This window comes from Leucoraja erinacea, chromosome 35 (genome assembly GCF_028641065.1).
Source record: "Leucoraja erinacea ecotype New England chromosome 35, Leri_hhj_1, whole genome shotgun sequence".
NCBI lineage: Eukaryota > Metazoa > Chordata > Chondrichthyes > Rajiformes > Rajidae > Leucoraja > Leucoraja erinaceus.
Genome location: NC_073411.1, coordinates 13,479,512 through 13,497,244, shown reverse-complemented (window position 1 = coordinate 13,497,244; position 17,733 = coordinate 13,479,512).

The following is a 17,733-nucleotide window of genomic DNA, read 5'->3' as shown; positions in this document are numbered from 1 at the left end:
CTCCTGTGGTCAGCGTTTCTCTGTTTGTCTGGCATTTCCTGGTGGGGGGGGGGGGGAGTCTGTCTAGCCTGGGTCTCCTGCCCAAAGCCTTCTTGTGAAAACCTCACCCAGCGACTACCATCCCTCTCCACGGATCTTGCAGAGCGGCGCATTGCTGCCCTGTGAGTCAGGGAGATCCAATCTGTACATCCCCTGCTCCAGGCTGTGAGGAGGAGACGCGGCTTAGAACCAGGCTCACTCCGGGTGGGGAGGCGAGGAGAGGGGGGGTTGGTGGAGGATCTTGCATCAGGATGGTGGGAGGGGAGGGGGGTGGGGGGAGCCATCTGTGCCGGGAGGGTGTGGTCGCGGAGTCACACAGCGCGGGCAACAGGCCCTTCGGCCCACCTTGCCCATGCCGACCAACACACCCCCATCTACCTGAGTCCCGCCTGCAGATGCACCGATTTCTTGGTGATTTGTACTGGAGTAAATCACACACCTTCTGAACCACCTGACCTGCCGTCTACTCTACTGGAGACCCCCGGACTATCTTTAATCGGGAATAATCTTGCACTGAACGTCATTCCCTTCATCTGTGGAACTCTCTGCCGCAGAAGGTAGTTGAGGCCAGTTGATGGGCTATATTTAAGAGGGTGTTAGATGTGGCCCTTGTGGCTAAAGGGACCAGGGGGTATGGAGAGAAGGCAGGTACAGGATACTGAGTTGGATGATCAGCCGTGATCATATTGAATGGCAGTGCAGGCTCGAAGGGCCGAATGGCCTCTACTCCTGCACCTATTTTCTATGTTTCTATGTTTCATAAGCACACAATGCTGGAATATTACTCAGCGGGACAGGCAGCATCTCTGGAGAGAAGGAACGGGTTGGATCGCCATCAAGCGATGTGACTAAAATACTTCTGCACCTTCACAAGATATAGGGGTAGAATTAGGCCATTCAGCCCATCAATGCTACTCCGCCATTCAACCGTGGCTGAACTCAGCCTCCTGGTCTCATTTTCCTGCCTTCTCCCCCTAACCCTTGACAACCGTCCGAAAGTTAAAAACCACAACAATGAGTTTCCCGTTGAGGAGGAAGGAAATCCAGTGAGTCATCCAGTGTACACCAGGCCGGGATCCCAGCCAGTGCAATGAGACTCTTAGAACTGCAGGGAGGAACTGCACATGCTGGTTTCAACCTAAGATAGACACAAAATGCTGGAGTAACTCAGCGGGACTGGCAGCATCTCTGGAGAGAAGGAATGGGTGACGTTTCAGATTCTCAGCCCGCCAGTCTAACATTCGGCCCTTCGAGCCAGCACCGCCAATCAATGTGATCATGGCTGATCATCCCCAATCAGTACCCTGTTCCTGCCTTCCCCCTATATCCCCTGACTCCGCTATTTTTAAGAGCCCTATGGAAACATAGAAAATAGGTGCAGGAGTAGGCCATTCGGCCCTTCGAGCCTGCACCGCCATTCGATATGGCTGATCATCCAACTCAGTATCCCATACCTGCCTTCTCTCCATACCCCCTGATCCCTTTAGCCACAAGGGCCACATCTAACTCCCTCTTAAATATAGCCAATGAACTGTGGCCTCAACTACCTTCTGTGGCAGAGAATTCCACAGATTCACCACTGTGTAAAAAATGATTTTCTCATCTCGGTCCTAAAAGACTTCCCTCTTATCCTTAAACTGTGACCCCCTAGTTCTGGACTTTCCCAACATCTGGAATAATCTTCCTGCATCTAACCTGTCAAACCCCTTAAAAATTTTGTAACTTTTAAGAGTTTTGTAAGTTCTAGCTCTCTCTTGAAAGCATCAACTAGGAAGGGTGCTGATCCGAAACGTCACTTATCCATGTTCTCCACAGATGCTGCCTGACCCGCTGAATTACTCCAGCACTTTGTGTCTTTTTTTTTTATAAACCAGCATCTGCAGTTCCCTGACTCTCCGTGTTGCCGCCCGATATTCCCACGGTGAACACCGCCTTTCCCTGGCAAACTGCTCATCACAGGTGGGTGGACAAACCGGTCCAGGAACCACTTTTGGTGCAGGTGACAGAGTGTCGCAGGCAGCAAGGCTCATGCGATGTTGGATCGCAGCCATGCAATCCCGGCCTGCATTGACATCATTCACGCAGAGAACCATCTCCGTTCCCACCCCACCCAGACATGACGACAACTGCGGGGAAAGTACTCTAGCCCTGGCGTCGCCCAGGTGAGGGGTTGGACAGGCTAGATGCAAGAAGATTGTTCGCGATGTTGGGGAAGTCCAGAACATGGGGTCACAGTTTAAGGATAAGGGGGAAGGGGGGGGGGTCTTTTAGGACCGAGATGAGAAAAAAAAATCACACAGAGAGTGGTGAATCTGTGGAATTCTCTGCCACAGAAAGTAGTTGAGGCCACAGTTCATTGGCTATATTTAAGACGGGGTTAGATGTGGCCCTTGTGGCTAAAGGGATCAGAGGGTATGGAGAGAAGGCAGGTACGGGATATTGAGTTGGATGATCAGCCATGATCATATTGAATGGAGGTGCAGGCTCGAAGGGCGGAATGGCCTACTCCTGCACCTATTTTCTATGTTTCTATGTGAGGCATCTACAGCTGGTATTGCCCATGTGAGGCAACTACACCAGCCATCAGAGCCAGGACTAGGCTGCACCAAGGACACTCACACACACGGATGCGGGAGGAAACTGGACCACCACGCGGTCATAGGGAGAGCGTGCAAACTCCACACAGACAGCACCCTTGGTCATGTTCGAACCCCAGTCTCTGGTGCTGTGAGGCAGCAGTTCTACCCTGTGGAGCCCATTAGAAAATTTATTGTTTTAAAGTGCGAGAAGAAATGTTTAAAGGAGATGTGCGGGACCAGTGTTTATACATGCAGGGTGATGGGGCCTGGAAGACACTTCCAGAGGTGGTGATGGAGGCATTTAATAGACGCGGATATGCAGTGAATGGAGGAATATAGATAGTGTGCAAGCAATTATTGGTGGTCTTGACATCATGTTCGACACAGGCACACACACTGACCACCCACAATTCTGGAGTACAGTTACAGTAATTTATTTCCCAACCTCTCTGGCCGAGACTGTCGTGTTTTTGGAGCAGATGTTCGTTTGACCGCAACGTGGCTGCTTCCCTCTGCAGTGGTGTCTGTGAGTTACATGCAGGGAGACATCAGACCACAAACTATGCAACATTCTACAGCTAATGCATCGCAGTTGGTGCAGAGTCCTGGGAAACTGTAGAGCGAGCTCCGACAACAGACACTGCATAAACATGATGTCTCAGAAAGAACTGCAGATGCTGGAAACATCGAAGGTAGACAAAGATGCTGGAGTAACTCAGCGATACTGCCTCACCCGCTGAGCTTCTCCGCCATCTTTGTCTACCCTGGGTAAACATGAGATCGGGGTGGGGGGGGGGGGGGAGAAGAGAGATAGAGAGAGATACAGTGAGAAAGGGGAGATAAAGAGAAAAAATAGAGGTATATGAAGTGAAACAGGGAAAGGTCGAGTGATGTTTTGCGTCAAGACCCTTTTCCAGTCTCTTAAATCTGAAGAAGGGTCTCGACTTGAAACGTCGCCTATTCATTTTCTCCAGAGATGCTGCCTGATCCCAGCTTTTTGTGTCTAAGGGTGAGTATTGTTGGTGGGGAAGGTCTAATCAAGTAAGTGACTGACAATAGAGAATAGATAATAGGTGCAGGAGTAGGCCATTTGGCCCTTCGAGCCAGCACCGCCATTCAATGTGATCATGGCTGATCATCCCCAATCAGTACCCCGTTCCTGCCTTCTTCCCATATCCCCTGACTCCGCTATTTTTAAGAGCCCTATCTAACTCTCTTGAAAGCATCCAGAGAACCTGCCTCCACCCTCCTGAGGCAGAGAATTCCACAGGCAATGGGACAAAGTGGGTTAGTTCTATTCTCTGGGCGGTGCTCCATGTTGCTGGGGGGCCTCCAGGATTGCCATGCAATGGAACTGCTTGGCAGGAGAGCAGACTCCTGCTCCACATTCACATCACAGCTGCCCCGTGGCTTCCCTCTGGCTAACTCTGTGAGTCATTCCTCTCACTCCACCTGGCACCGACCAAGCTGCCTGGTGCCGTGTGGGAGAGGATTGAAAAGTAATTGAGTGATGCAGAGTGGAAACAGACCCAACTTGACCACGTCGGCCAACATGTTGGGGGAGTCCAGAACCAGGGGGCCACAGTTTAAGATTAAGTGGTAAGCCATTTAGAACGGAGATAAGGAGAAACGTTTTCACAGAGTTGTGAGTCTGTGGAATTCTCTGGATGCTTTCAAGAGCGAGTTAGATGAAGCTGTTAGAGATAGCGGAGAGAAGGCAGGAACGGGGTACTGACTCATCAGGGACTCGTTTACAGTTGTGTTGTGTCCTTTCAAAATGGTTGTTTTTTTCTAATATGTAAATGCTGTCTGTTCTATAGTTTTTGCACAATCCGCGAGCATTGCCATTTTCATTTCACTGCACATCTTGTATGTGTATGTGACAAATAAAGTTGACTTGGCCTGACTTGGATGATGTGCCATGATCACATTGAATGGCGGTGCTGGCTCGAAGGGCCGAATGGCCTACTCCTGCACCTATTGTCTGTCCTTGATCAGACGGTGCTGGCTCTACCTTGCACTAAACGTTATTCACCTATCATCTATTTGTGCTCTGTAAATAGGTCGATTGTAATCATGTATTGTCTTTCTGCTGACTGGATAGCTGGCCACAGAAGCGTTTCGCTGTGAAACTCGGCGTGCTGCCAAGCGCTTGCTAAAAGATGTCTTACATCCATCTTGATATAATGAACAAACATGCCGGACATCTGATGACTCACTGGTGTATGTGTACAGCATGGAGCTCGCCTTTGTCTTTGTTCCACCACACTGCTCCCGGCACCAGATTTCGTGCAGTGAGCAGTCTCTGGGACATGGGATTAAGTACCGCAGCCTACTGCCTTTCCACTGCTACTAAGCGGCTCAATAGGCTGATTGTCGGTGGTTTAAAGTCTCAGACAAAGGAAGACAAAGAGTCAATGAGAACCAGCAGCAATCTGGGCACTGTCCCACATAACTCTGATGGGTACAAAGGCAGTCAGAGCAGGAGACCAGCACCTCCCAAAATGACAGGCCCATCTTTCTGTAGCGCCCTTCAATCTTCCTTTGTGACTCGTCGCAGACTCTGGGGGGCATGAACGAGTTTAGTTTAGTTTAGAGATATTGCGCCCCGAACAGACCCTTCGGCCCACCGAGTCCGCACCGACCAGCGATCCCCGCACACTAACACTACCCCACACATGCTAGGGAAATGTACACGTAAACATAGAAAATAGGTGCAGGAGGAGGCCATTCGGCCCATCGAGCCTGCACCGCCATTCATTATGATCGTGGCTGATCGTCCCCAATCAATAACCCGTGCCTGCCTTCTCCCCATATCCCTTGATTCCACTAGCCACTCGAGCTCAATCTAACTCTCTCTTAAATCCATCCAGTGACTTGGCCTCCACTGACCTCTGTGGCAGGGAATTCCACAAATTCACAACTCTCTGGGTGAAAATGTGTTTTCTCACCTCAGTCTTAAATGGCCTCCCCTATATACCATGCCAATTAACCTACAAGCCCGTTGAAGAAAGAACTGCATATGATGGAAAACTCGAAGGTAGACAAAAGTGCTGGAGAAACTCAGTGGGTGAGGCAGCATCTATGGAGCGAAGGAAATAGGTGACGTTTCGGGTCGAGACCCTTCTAGTTGTTTCTGCACTGTATTGATTTGGTTCATCATATGAGATAGGAGCAGAATTAGGCCAATCAGCCCATCAAGTCTACTCCGCCATTCAATCATGGCTGATGTATCTCTCCCTGCTAACCCCATCCTCCTGCTCTCTCCCCGTAACCCCCGACACCTGTTTGCTTTTGAACTTTTTGTTGTCTATTATGATGTCTACAGCCCACTCTGTCTGCTGGTCTGTTGCGCTGCTGCTAGCAAGAATTCCATTGCTCCATTTCGGGCCATATGATAATAAAACACTCTTGACTATTATGCTGAACACCATCAAACCTTCCTTGGTGTCAGGCATGAATGGACACTGCCAAAGATCCTATAGTTATATATAGCTCCGCTATAGGATCTTTGGACACTACCACCACCCTCTGGCCACGCCTGAATCTGCTGGTAAGAATCCCCAAAAGACACAGATGGCTGGAGTAACTCAGCGGGTCAGGCAGCATATCTGGAGAACATGGATATGAGATGCTTTAGGGTCGGGAACCTCCATAAGTGATTGTAGGGGGAAGAAGGGAAAGCTGTGCCAATCTGCTGCCCAAAATGTGACCTGCCACACTTCTCTCTCCCAGCTTCCCCCCCCCCCCCACATCTACACCTCACGCTGTCTCAGCAAGGCCAGCAGCATGATCAAGGGCCAGTCTCACCCTCTTCTCCCCTCTCCCACCAGGCAAAGTGTACAGAAGTGTGAAAACGCACACCTCCAGATTCAGGGACAGCTTCTTCCCAGCTGATATCAGGCAACTGAACCGTCCTCTCACCAACTAGAGATCATCCCTGACGTCCCATCTACTTCATTGAAGGCCTTTGAACTATCTATAATCTGACATTATCTTGCACTAAATGCACTTACCATTTATGTATCCTGCATCTGTACACTGTGGACGGCTTGTAATCATGTATAGTATTTTAGTTGATTGGATAGCCCGCGATAAAAAAACATTGTAGCTTGTTACATGTGACAATAAATGAGCCCAGAAGTCAGGATGGAACCCGGGTCACTGGTGCTGAGGCATCAGCTCTACCCGCTACGTCACTGGGCTACCCTCCAAGGCAGGCAGTGGGCTTTAATGATCCTGCCTGGCTACAGATACACCAGCGAGAAGTGCCACAGGAGGCGTTGTACTTGACATTAACTACAGCCTCATCTAATTAGATTAGATATACAGCATGGCAGCAGGTGCACCGAGTCCAGGCCGAACTTCAATCCCCCAAGTGCACTAGCTCTATCCTACACACCAGGAACAATTTACAAACAAATTAACCTATAAACCCGCATAGCTTTGGGGTGTGGGAGGAAACCAGAGCACCCGGAGGAAACCCACGCAGTCACAGGGAGAACATGCAAACTCCATACAGGCAGCATCTGTCGTCAGGATCGAACCAGGGTCTCTGGTGCTGTGAGGCAGCAACTCTACCACTGCACTACCAGTAACCGCACCTTTCTAATACCTCTCTTGAATGGGCCTCTCATATGCAAAGTATAACCTCATGATCTCCCAATCTACCTGCTTGCGGCCCTTGCACTTTTTTTTGAATGTGCACTTTGTCTGTAGCTCCAGCACTACATTTTCCACTGTTTTCTTTTACCTAGGTATATGTAACGCTATTCAACTAAATCATGGCAGTCCTGTCTACCTCAGTGCCCACGTGGGCTGTTAGCAGCTCGTGTCCGTGGGACCACACAGCGCAGCAGATTTCTGATTCAACCGGGCAGACTAAAGTCAGGGTTGGACATAGAAACATAGGTTTAGGAGTAGGCCATTCGGTCCTTTGAGCCAGCGCCGCCATTCAATATGATCATGGCTGATCAGTACCCTGTTCCTGTTTTTTCCCCCATATCCCTTGATTCCTTTAGTCCAAAGAGTCAAATCTAACTCTCCCTTGAAAACATTCAGTTAATTGGCCTCCACTGCCACCTGTGGCAGAGAATTCCACAGATTCACAACTCTCTAGGTGAAAAATTTGTCCTCATTTCAATCCTAAAAGGCCTACCCCTTATTCTTAAACTGTGACCCCAGGTTCTGGACTCCCCCAACATCAGGATGTTTTTTCCTGCATCTAGCCTGTCCAATCCTTTAAGAATTTTCTGTGTTTCTATAAGATGTCCACTCATCCTTCTAAATTCCAGTGAATACAAGCCCAGTCGACCCATTCTTTCATCATATGTCAGTCCCACCATCCCGAGAATTAACGTGGTGAACCTTTGCTGCACTCCCTCAATAGCAAGAATGTCCTTCCTCAAATCAGGAGACCAAAACTGCACAAATATTCCAGGTGCGGTCTCACCAGGGCCCTTGTACAACTGCAGTAGGATATCCTTGCTCCTAAACTCAAATCCTCTGGCAATGAAGGCCAACATGCCATTAGCTTTCTTCACTACCCGCTGTACCTGCATGCTTACTTTCAGTGACTGCAGTTGTACCTTACCTTTTCCTAATCTGACACCATTCAGATAATAATCTGCCTTCCTGTTCTTGCCACCAAAGACACAAACTCCCACCGAATCGCAACTGATGCCTCTGTGCGTAGCTCAGGAGTCTTCCGCCTCAGAGTGAAGTGGTCAATCACTTTTGTAAACTTCGGTTTCAAAATTCCCATTTATATTTTATTAGTGAGAGATTGTATGTGGCGGGGTAAAAAAAGACAGTGGATTACAGGCAACGATTGTGGGAACCGATGGAGGAGTTTTTCCTCAATCTAACAACAGCTGCTCCTCTGCCTTCTCTCTCTGACTCTTTACACCAACTGCGGTGAAACAACTCGTGCACCCACCAGAAATGGAATACACTTTCTTCCATCAACAGCCACGCACACACTTACATATACACACGCACACAACTGCATATACACATGTACACACACTTACATATATACACGCACTTACATATACACACTCACACAACTGCATATACACACCTGCATATACACGTACACACACATACATATACACACGCACACAACTGCATATACACGTACACACACACATATACACATGCACACAACTGCATATACACATGTGCACACTTACATATACACATGCACACACCTACGTATACACAAGCACACGTACTTAAATACACGCACACACTTACATACATATATATGCACACACCTGCATATACACATGCACACGTACATAAATACAAGCACGCATTTACACACACACCTGCATATACACATGCACACACTTACATATACACGCGCACACACAAATGCACACACCTGCACATACACACATATACGCTCACTTGTACATACACACACACACACACACATCAAGACGATACAAGGTGAAAAGGGGTCAAGTCTCACCAAAATCTGGGGCATGTATATTCCTAAACTGACAATACTGAGAAAGCTGTTAAAAATAACAAAGAATTCCATGCTTCATAATCAAAACAAAAAATCCAGCAAGGAACCGAAACTGAACCTTTCTAGAACTTGTGTTCAGATCTAGCCACTTTAGGCAGGATGTTAGGTAGAGATCTGAGAATTACTAACAAGCAATAGAATGAGGGAATTCAATGATACTGAAGATGTTAGACCAGAGCAGGTTGATGGGAGATTTTAAAGTGATTAGTACAAAATCAGATATAGTTAGACGCAAAAAAGATGTTTCGAGTAATATTAATCAGTAGATGCAGAATTAATATAATTAACAAAAGAAACAAAGGAGAGGTGAGAAAGTTTTTTCCCTTCATTCCTGTCTTGATTTGAAACAAGTTACTTCAAATAGTGAATATTGAACACATAAAGAGGGGACTGCTACTCTGCTTCTGAAAGTACTGCAGCAGGGCAGACGGACCAAGCAGTGACTTTGTGTGGTAAAGTACACATACACATGTGTGTTGTGCACATACAGAAACATACATACATCCAAACATATACAAACAAAAGCAGACTTGAACATATACTCACACCCATATGCTGCACACATACATATGTAAACACACACTCAAACACTCACGGAGTTGTTCTATCTTTGCCGTCAATTGAAGTCAACTAATCTGCAGGAAAGGTGCTACATCCCCCTGAGTTTTTGACGATTGTCTGCTCTCACCCAGTGTGGCATCAAGAGCTTGTGGGCTCTCTACTGCATCCCCAAGCCTCAGTCACGCAAGTGTTCCAGCTCTCTGTGATCTGGCTCCCATGTGCCAGGTGCTGGAGGATTGGGGTCCATGAAGAAGTCATTTGGGGCTTAAGGCCACTCCAGGTCTCGGCTTTGCTCACAAGCCAGAAGACAGAAGGCAGATCACCAGATCACCGACCCAACAGTGTCCAAAACGGTCAAGCCAACTTGGAGCCCGAACCCCAGAGGGAGAGAAGGTGGTCCTGAGGGACTGTCAGACCGGTGGTGAAGGATCAATTGATTTCCAATTTAATAAATGACAATCAACCTGATGTTGCGATTGTTTTAATGCTGAGGGGAAACCCGGTGTCTGGTAGCCCGCTACCCACTCCGCATCCAGGCTGAGCTGATTGCCGGGTTGGTGCTCCCACCCCCCGAGGCTGTCTGCACGTCCTCCATCAACCCTCACCTCCACAGCCTGCACTTTATTTACGTTCTCCTCTATTTACAGAGCTTCTGTTCCCACCACGGCTTCAGCGTGAGGTCAGAATATCAGACAGCTCCAGTTTTCCTGGCAGTCCTGAGGCTGGAAGCTTGTCTCCCGGTTCATGCCCCTTCTCCTCCGGCGCGACCTTTCCGTGTAACACATTGGCCCGTTGTCGTCCGGCGAGGCCATTCTCCGCCGGCAATGGCCGCCCCTGCCCCTCATCCCCGCCCTGCTGGTGGGGCACATGCCGGAGAAGCGCTCCGGCGTCGGCTGCGGTGGGGGTTCGCAGAGGGTCGGCAGGCGGGCGGCTGAGGCCCGGAATGAGTGGCTGGGGTAGCCGGATGGAGTCACCAGCTGCTGCGAGCTGGTCTTGCTGATGCTGGCACAGGAGTCGGAGGAACTGCTATCCTTCTCCTCGTCCTCCTCCTCCCCCATCCCCGTCCCCGTCCCCGTCTTGGCGACCGGCGTAGTGTTCAGGCGGAGGGAGCAGGGCTGGAGACCATGCTCGGCGCTCGGACCATGGAGTTCGGCGCTCGACTCGGAGGTGGACGGCTCGGAGCAGTTGGGGGTCCCCTCGTCGGTCTGAGTCTGTGCGTCCGATAGACAGACGTTGCCCGGGCGGCTCTTGCCCCGCTCCCAGGGCCCAGATCCCCGCACTCTCCCGCGGCCCCGGCCCCACATCTTCAGCCGCACCTTGGCCGAGGTGAGAGGTGGAGAGGGTGGTGGTGGCGGGGGTGGCGGGCGGCGGGGCCGAGGCCCTGCGCCCGGGGGGGGTGGGTGAACACGGAGACTTAGGCCTGGGCCTTGCCGCTGCCAGTAGCCGCCCCATGCGGGTGTCGCCGTGCGTGCGCTTGAGCGAGAGCCCCCGGTCCCTCACCAGTCTCTTGCGGTTGTTGTCGTTGTTGCATCTCCTCCTTTCCTCCTCCTCCTCCTCCTCCCCCTCGTCCATCTCGTCGTCGCAATCATCCAAGTTCTTCCTCTTGCCTCGGCTCTTCCTGCAGTCGTGGGGGACATGGTCCATCGACGTACACGGCCTGGGCAGCGCCTCCACTTCCGGGTCGCTCTCCGTCTCCACTTCCGCCGGGTTGCCCTGGCGACGGCGGCCTGTGCCGCAGGCGGTTGACGGCGGCTCCACCAGCTCCTTCCACCACGAGCGGCCGCGGCCGGTACCGGCACCGCAGACACACCGGGTGAGTCCACGTCCACGTTCCCCTCCGTCCCTCGCCGGTGCTTGCGGCCGTCGCGGAGGTGGCCCCGCCCGCGAGAGCAGCCCTCGCCGCTGCTCACCGGCTCCATGGTGACGGTCCGCCGCTCGCCGCACTCACCACCACCGCCCGCCCGTCCCCGTTGGGGCCCGGCCTCGGCCGCTCACTCGGCATGACGGCGCCGGAGAAGGAGATACCTGCGGGAGGAGAGAGCAGGGCACACGGATGGATAGAGATCAATAATGCTTGTACTCGCTAATTAAGAGGGAGTTAGATGTGGCCCTTGTGGCTAAGGGCCACATCATTTCGTTGTAATGCATTTCGTTGTCTCTGTACTGTACACTGACAATGAAAATTGAATCTGAATCTGAATCTAAGGGGATCAGGGGGTATGGAGAGAAGGCAGGTACAGGATACTGAGTTGGATGATCAGCCATGATCATATTGAATGGCGGTGTAGGCTCGAAGGGCCGAATGGCCTCTACTCCTGCACCTAATTTCTATGTTTCTAATTTAGATTGAGGGGGGGGATAGAAACATAGAAAATAGGTGCAGGAGTAGAGGCCATTCGGCCCTTCGAGCCTGCACCGCCATTCAATATGATCATGGCTGATCATCCAACTCAGTATCCCGTACCTGCCTTCTCTCCATACCCCCGATCCCTTTAGCCACAAGGGCCACATCGAACTCCCTCTTAAATATAGCCAATGAACTGTGGCCTCAACTACCTTCTGTGGCAGAGAATTCCAGAGATTCACCACTCTCTGTGTGAAAAATGTTTTCCTCATCTCAGTCCTAAAAGATTTCCCCGTTATCCTTAAACTGTGACCCCTTGTTCTGGATCCTTAAACTGTGACCCCTTGTTCTGGGTCCTTAAACTGTGACCCCTTGTTCTGGATCCTTAAACTGTGACCTCTTGTTCTGGATCCTTAAACTGTGACCCCTTGTTCCGGATCTTATAGAAACTTACAAAGTTTTCAGGGGTTGGACAGGCTAGATGCAGGAAGATTGTTCCAAATGCAGTATAATGTGGATAAATGTGAGGTTATCCACTTTGGTGGCAAAAACAGGAAAGTCAGCTGTTAATTGGACAAAATCAGGACATGTTATTATTATTATCCGATTAACAGCTGACAATTATCCCATTCCTTAGCTTGCATCTGAGTAAAATTCATTTCAGAACGTATTTATGGTTTACGATTATTTAAATGGTAAATGTAGCTTCAGAAGCATTTTCTTTTTGCATGTTAAAACCCACCTGAGAACCATGGAAGATTTTGCAATTTTAATGATGGATTTTTTACTTTTAAAACTTTTTATATAACAAATTAATAAAGATGAAACATAATGCCTTACTTTTGATGAAATGCAGTGAGCAAACGAGATAATTCCCAATATTTTCTATCTTTATATCTCCACGGCCAATGTTTGCTAACCACTTCCGCTGTTGTTGCCCCTTCAGCTCCCTCTTGTCTTTACCTTTGTTTTTCTTTATCTTCTGGACTCTAAAGTAAGATAACTGTGCCTCAGTCACCCCGACTGGCACAGTTATTTACAGCTTAAAAACGGGCCGTTTTCGCGGTTTTTAACGGGTGTGAAAGTACGTGTTTCCAGCATCAATAACGTACCAGAAGTGACTTTGTACCCCAGTTAAATTTTGCGTCCACGTGGGTGAGGATCTATGATCCAGTGACCTTTCGTGAAATCACCCTATTATCTGAATGGTGGCCGATTAGAATTTAGAAGATTGAGGGGGGAATTTTCATTTGCCATTTTACAGTCGTACCAATAAAAAGCAACAGAACACGCAAAGTACATTTTAACATAAACATCCACCACAGTAGCTCCTCCGCATTCTTCACATGAATGCTAACACATAATGTTAGCTTTCATAGCAAAAGGTTTTGAGTGTAGGAGCAGGGAGGTTCTACTGCGGTTGTACAGGGTCTTGGTGAGACCACACCTGGAGTATTGCATACAGTTTTGGTCAAAGATCTTAGAGCAGAGCTCTAAGACCTTTGGTTTTGGTCTCCTAATCTGAGGAAGGACATTCTTGCCCTAGAGGGAGTACAGAGAAGGTTCACCAGGCCGATTCCTGGGATGTCAGGACTTTCATATGAAGAAAGACTGGACAGACTCGGTTTGTCCTCGCTAGAATTTAGAAGATTGAGGGGGGATCTTACAAAATTCTTATGGGGTTGGACAGACTAGATGCAGGAAGACTATTCCCGATGTTGGGGAAGTCCAGAACAAGGGGTCACAGTTTAAGGATAAAGGGGTAATCTTTTAGGACCGAGATGAGAAAAACGTGTTTTTTAACACAGAGAGTGGTGAATCTGTGGAATTCTATGCCACAGAAGGTAGTTGAGGCCACAGTTCACTGGCTATATTTAAGAGGGAGTTAGATGTAGCCCTTGTAGCTAAAAGGATCAGGGGGTATGGAGAGAAGGCAGGTACAGGATACTGAGTTGGATGATCAGCCATGATCATATTGAATGGCGGTGCAGGCTCAAAGGGCCGAATGGCCTCTACTCCTGCACCTATTTTCTATGTTTCTATCCACTTTGGCGGAAAATACAAGTAAAGTATCCTAAGTCCGATCAACTGAGAATTTATTGGCTGCAACCTTCCCCCCATTGATGAACTGTACACTGCAAGGGCCAGGAAGCGAGCGGATAACACTATCTCTGACCCCTCTCACCCTGGCCACAATCTCTTTGAATCACAAAAATGCTGGAGAAACTCAGCGGGTGCAGCAGCATCTATGGAGCAAAGGAAAAAGGTAAAGTTTCGGGCCAACACTTCATAGATGCTGCTGCACCCGCTGAGTTTCTCCAGCTTTTTTGTGTACCTTCGATTTTCCAGCATCTACAGTTCCTTCTTAAACACTATGGATAAGAAGAAGTGTGAAAACGCACACCTCCAGATTCAGGGGTCAGTTTCTTCTCAGCTGTTATCAGGTAACCGAACCATCCTATCACCAACTAGAAGATAGACAAAAAAGCTGGAGAAACTCAGCGGGTTAGAAGGTAGATTTATATTTAAACAGAAATAACTGCATTGGATTGGATTCAATTTATTGTCATTGCACATTTCAGTGCAACAAAATGGTTTAACATAGAAACATAGAAAATAGGTGCAGTAGGCCATTCGGCCCTTTGAGCCTGCACCGCCATTCAATATGATCATGGCTGATCATCCAACTCAATATCCTGTACCTGCTTTCTCTCCATACCCGCTGATCCCTTTAGCCACAAGGGCCACATCTAACTCCCTCTCAAATATAGCCAATGAACTGGCCTCAACTACCTTCTGCCTTCTACCTACTGTGGTAGAGAATTCCAGCCTGCAGTCATAACATAGAATAAATAACAAACACTCAACACAGTTTAAAGTCCCAAAGTCATTGCCTCTTCCCTCCTTGCTCTCACTCTGCATCTCACTCCGAATATGAAAGCCTGGACAGATCTTGGGTCACCGAAAAAATGTTTCCTTTTGATAGGGAAACTGTTACTATTTGCTTTATGGCTCTTAGTATTCAGAACTGACACTACCTGGTTCCTGTGGAGGGAGACTGCGTGTCATCCCTGGTCTGATAGGTAATTTGATGTCACAGCTTGTTTAAGAAGGAACTGCAGATGCTGGAAAATCGAAGGTAGACAAAAATGCTGGAGAAACTCAGCGGGTGCAGCAGCATCTATGGAGCGAAGGAAATAGGTAACATTTCAGGCCAAAACCCTTCCGGGTATCGGCCCGAAACGTTGCCTATTTCCTTCAGTGTGAAGATGGGTTTCGGCCCGAAACATTGCCTATTTCCTTCGCTCCATAGATGCTGCTGCACCCGCTGAGTTTCTCCAGCTTTTTTGTGTACCTTCGATTTTCCAGCATCTGCAGTTCCCTCTTAAACACAATAATGTGAGGTTATCAGCTGTGGCGGCAAATACAAGGGGGCAGATTATTATCTCAAATTCAAGACAGAGTTTATTGTCATGTGTCCCTGATAGGTCAATAAAATTCTTGCTTTGCTTCAGCACAACAGAACATAGTAGGCAATGACTACAAAACAGATCAGTGTGTCCATATACCATAATATAAATATATACTCGCATGAATAAATAAACTGATAAAGTGCAAATAACAGATAATGGGCTATTAATGTTCAGAGTTTTGTCCAAGTTGAATAGCCTGGTGGCTGTGGGGAAGTAGCTATTCCTGAACCTGGTCGTTGCAGTCTTCAGGCTCCTAGCAGGGAGATGAGTGTGTGGCCAGGATGGCGTGGGTCCTTGATGATCTTACAGAGGCATAAAAAATTATAAAAGGACTGGACAAGTTAGATGCAATAAAATTTGTTCCCATGTTGGGCGAGTCCAGAACCAGGCGCCTCAGTCTTAGAATAAAGGGGAGGCCATTTAAGACTGAGGTGAGAAAAAAAAACGTTTTCCCCCAAAGAGTTGTGAATTTGTGGAATTCCCTGCCACCGAGGGCAGTGGAGGCCAAATCACTGGATGGATTTAACAGAGAGTTAGACACATTACATTGTACTCAAAATGCATTACTATCTAACATTTGCAGTTTCTCTGCATTATTATCTAGATGTAAAGAGACTGTAAATGTGGAAGAGAGAGAGAGGGAGGGGGAGAGAGAGATCAGGGTGTTCTTGTGAAAGAAACACAAGTTGGGATGTACACAGCAAGCAACGTGGCAAAAGGCATATTGGCCTTTAATGTGATGAGCTTGTTTAAAACTAGACAAGCACAATGGTACATGACCTTGGTGAGACTGCGCCTGGTGTACTGTGCATGGTTGTAGTCCCCTTAATGATAACCACCGCCCGCACCTGTAGAATAGATGCTTGAGTGACACAGTCAAAACCCCACACTGATACTATACCCTGAGGAGTCCCTTCCATTGGGTGTGAAAGAGACATGGCCAGTCCGGCTCTGTCTCAACCGCCTCAGAACACAGGTCGGACAGTACAAAACCCTCATGCAGAAGTGGGGGTACAACAACAATGACTGGGAGGGAAGACAACCCAAACTATGGAGCACCTACATACCTGCCCCCTCCACCCAGAGCCATGCAAACCAGAAGATCTCAAGGTCTACAACCCACGTGCCAGTGCCTGTGTTATGCAGTGGCTTGGAAAAGTGTAGTGACAAGACAAGACAAAGATTTAAACGGGTATCTATTGCCATAGGAGGCAATCCGGAATAGATATACCAGTTATTTACGGGGTGAAAAGATTGTCCTATCGTGACTGCTGGAGCTCATGTTAACACGAGTAATAAACTACATGAGAGAGCGAACATATTTTTAAAAAGTTAATTATTAGATATTATTTGAAGGAAATGGGTGGCGGGTGTATGGAACAAGCTGTCAGAGGAGGTAGTTGAGGCTGGGGCTATCCCAACGTTTAAAAAACAGATAGATATGTACATGGATAGGACAGGTTTGGAGGCATATGGACCAAACGCAGCAGGTGGGACTAGTGTAGCTGGGACACGTTGGCCGGTGTGGGCAAGTTGGGCCGGAGGGCACTTCCACACTTCCAAGTTGGGCCGTTCCACACTGTACGACTATGACAAATGCCAGGGATACAGGACGGCCCGAGGGCTTATTCAGAGGCAGGAAAAGTGTTCATGCTAGCACTCGATGATTTCAAAGCTTTTAAATTCCCTGTCCCGGTGTTACGAACATCTGCCCTTTGCTGCCCCCCCCCCCCCCCCCATACAGCATGGGGTATCTGCTGGCTTCTGCCGGGCCTTCTCCCTCAGTCTTCAGTCATAATAATCATGGAGCAAGCAGAGCTGGGAGATGCTGGCCTCCTTCTTTGCTGTTTGTACAGTTTTACTGAAGTACCTACACTGTTGCCACCTAAATAAAAGTTGTGCTTTCCCAGTGCGTGCCCATGACTCTGCCCGGAGACCACAACTGGTTACGGTTCACTTGCAACGAGTGCAGTGAACGATGAAGTGAAATGGGCAGTGGGCAGTGGGCCCCTGCAGGAGCTGGATACCATGTCCAGTTGTATTGCAGCTTTAGATCCTCACAGTGACATTGGTCAGGGGCGTCAGACAGTTGAGGGCAGGTGGACCCTGGTCCACTATCCACAGGGAGGGAGGGAGGGAGGGATGGAGCGCAAGCCTTACTGACATTGCCCCCACCCCTGCGCAGGGACTCACCGCATT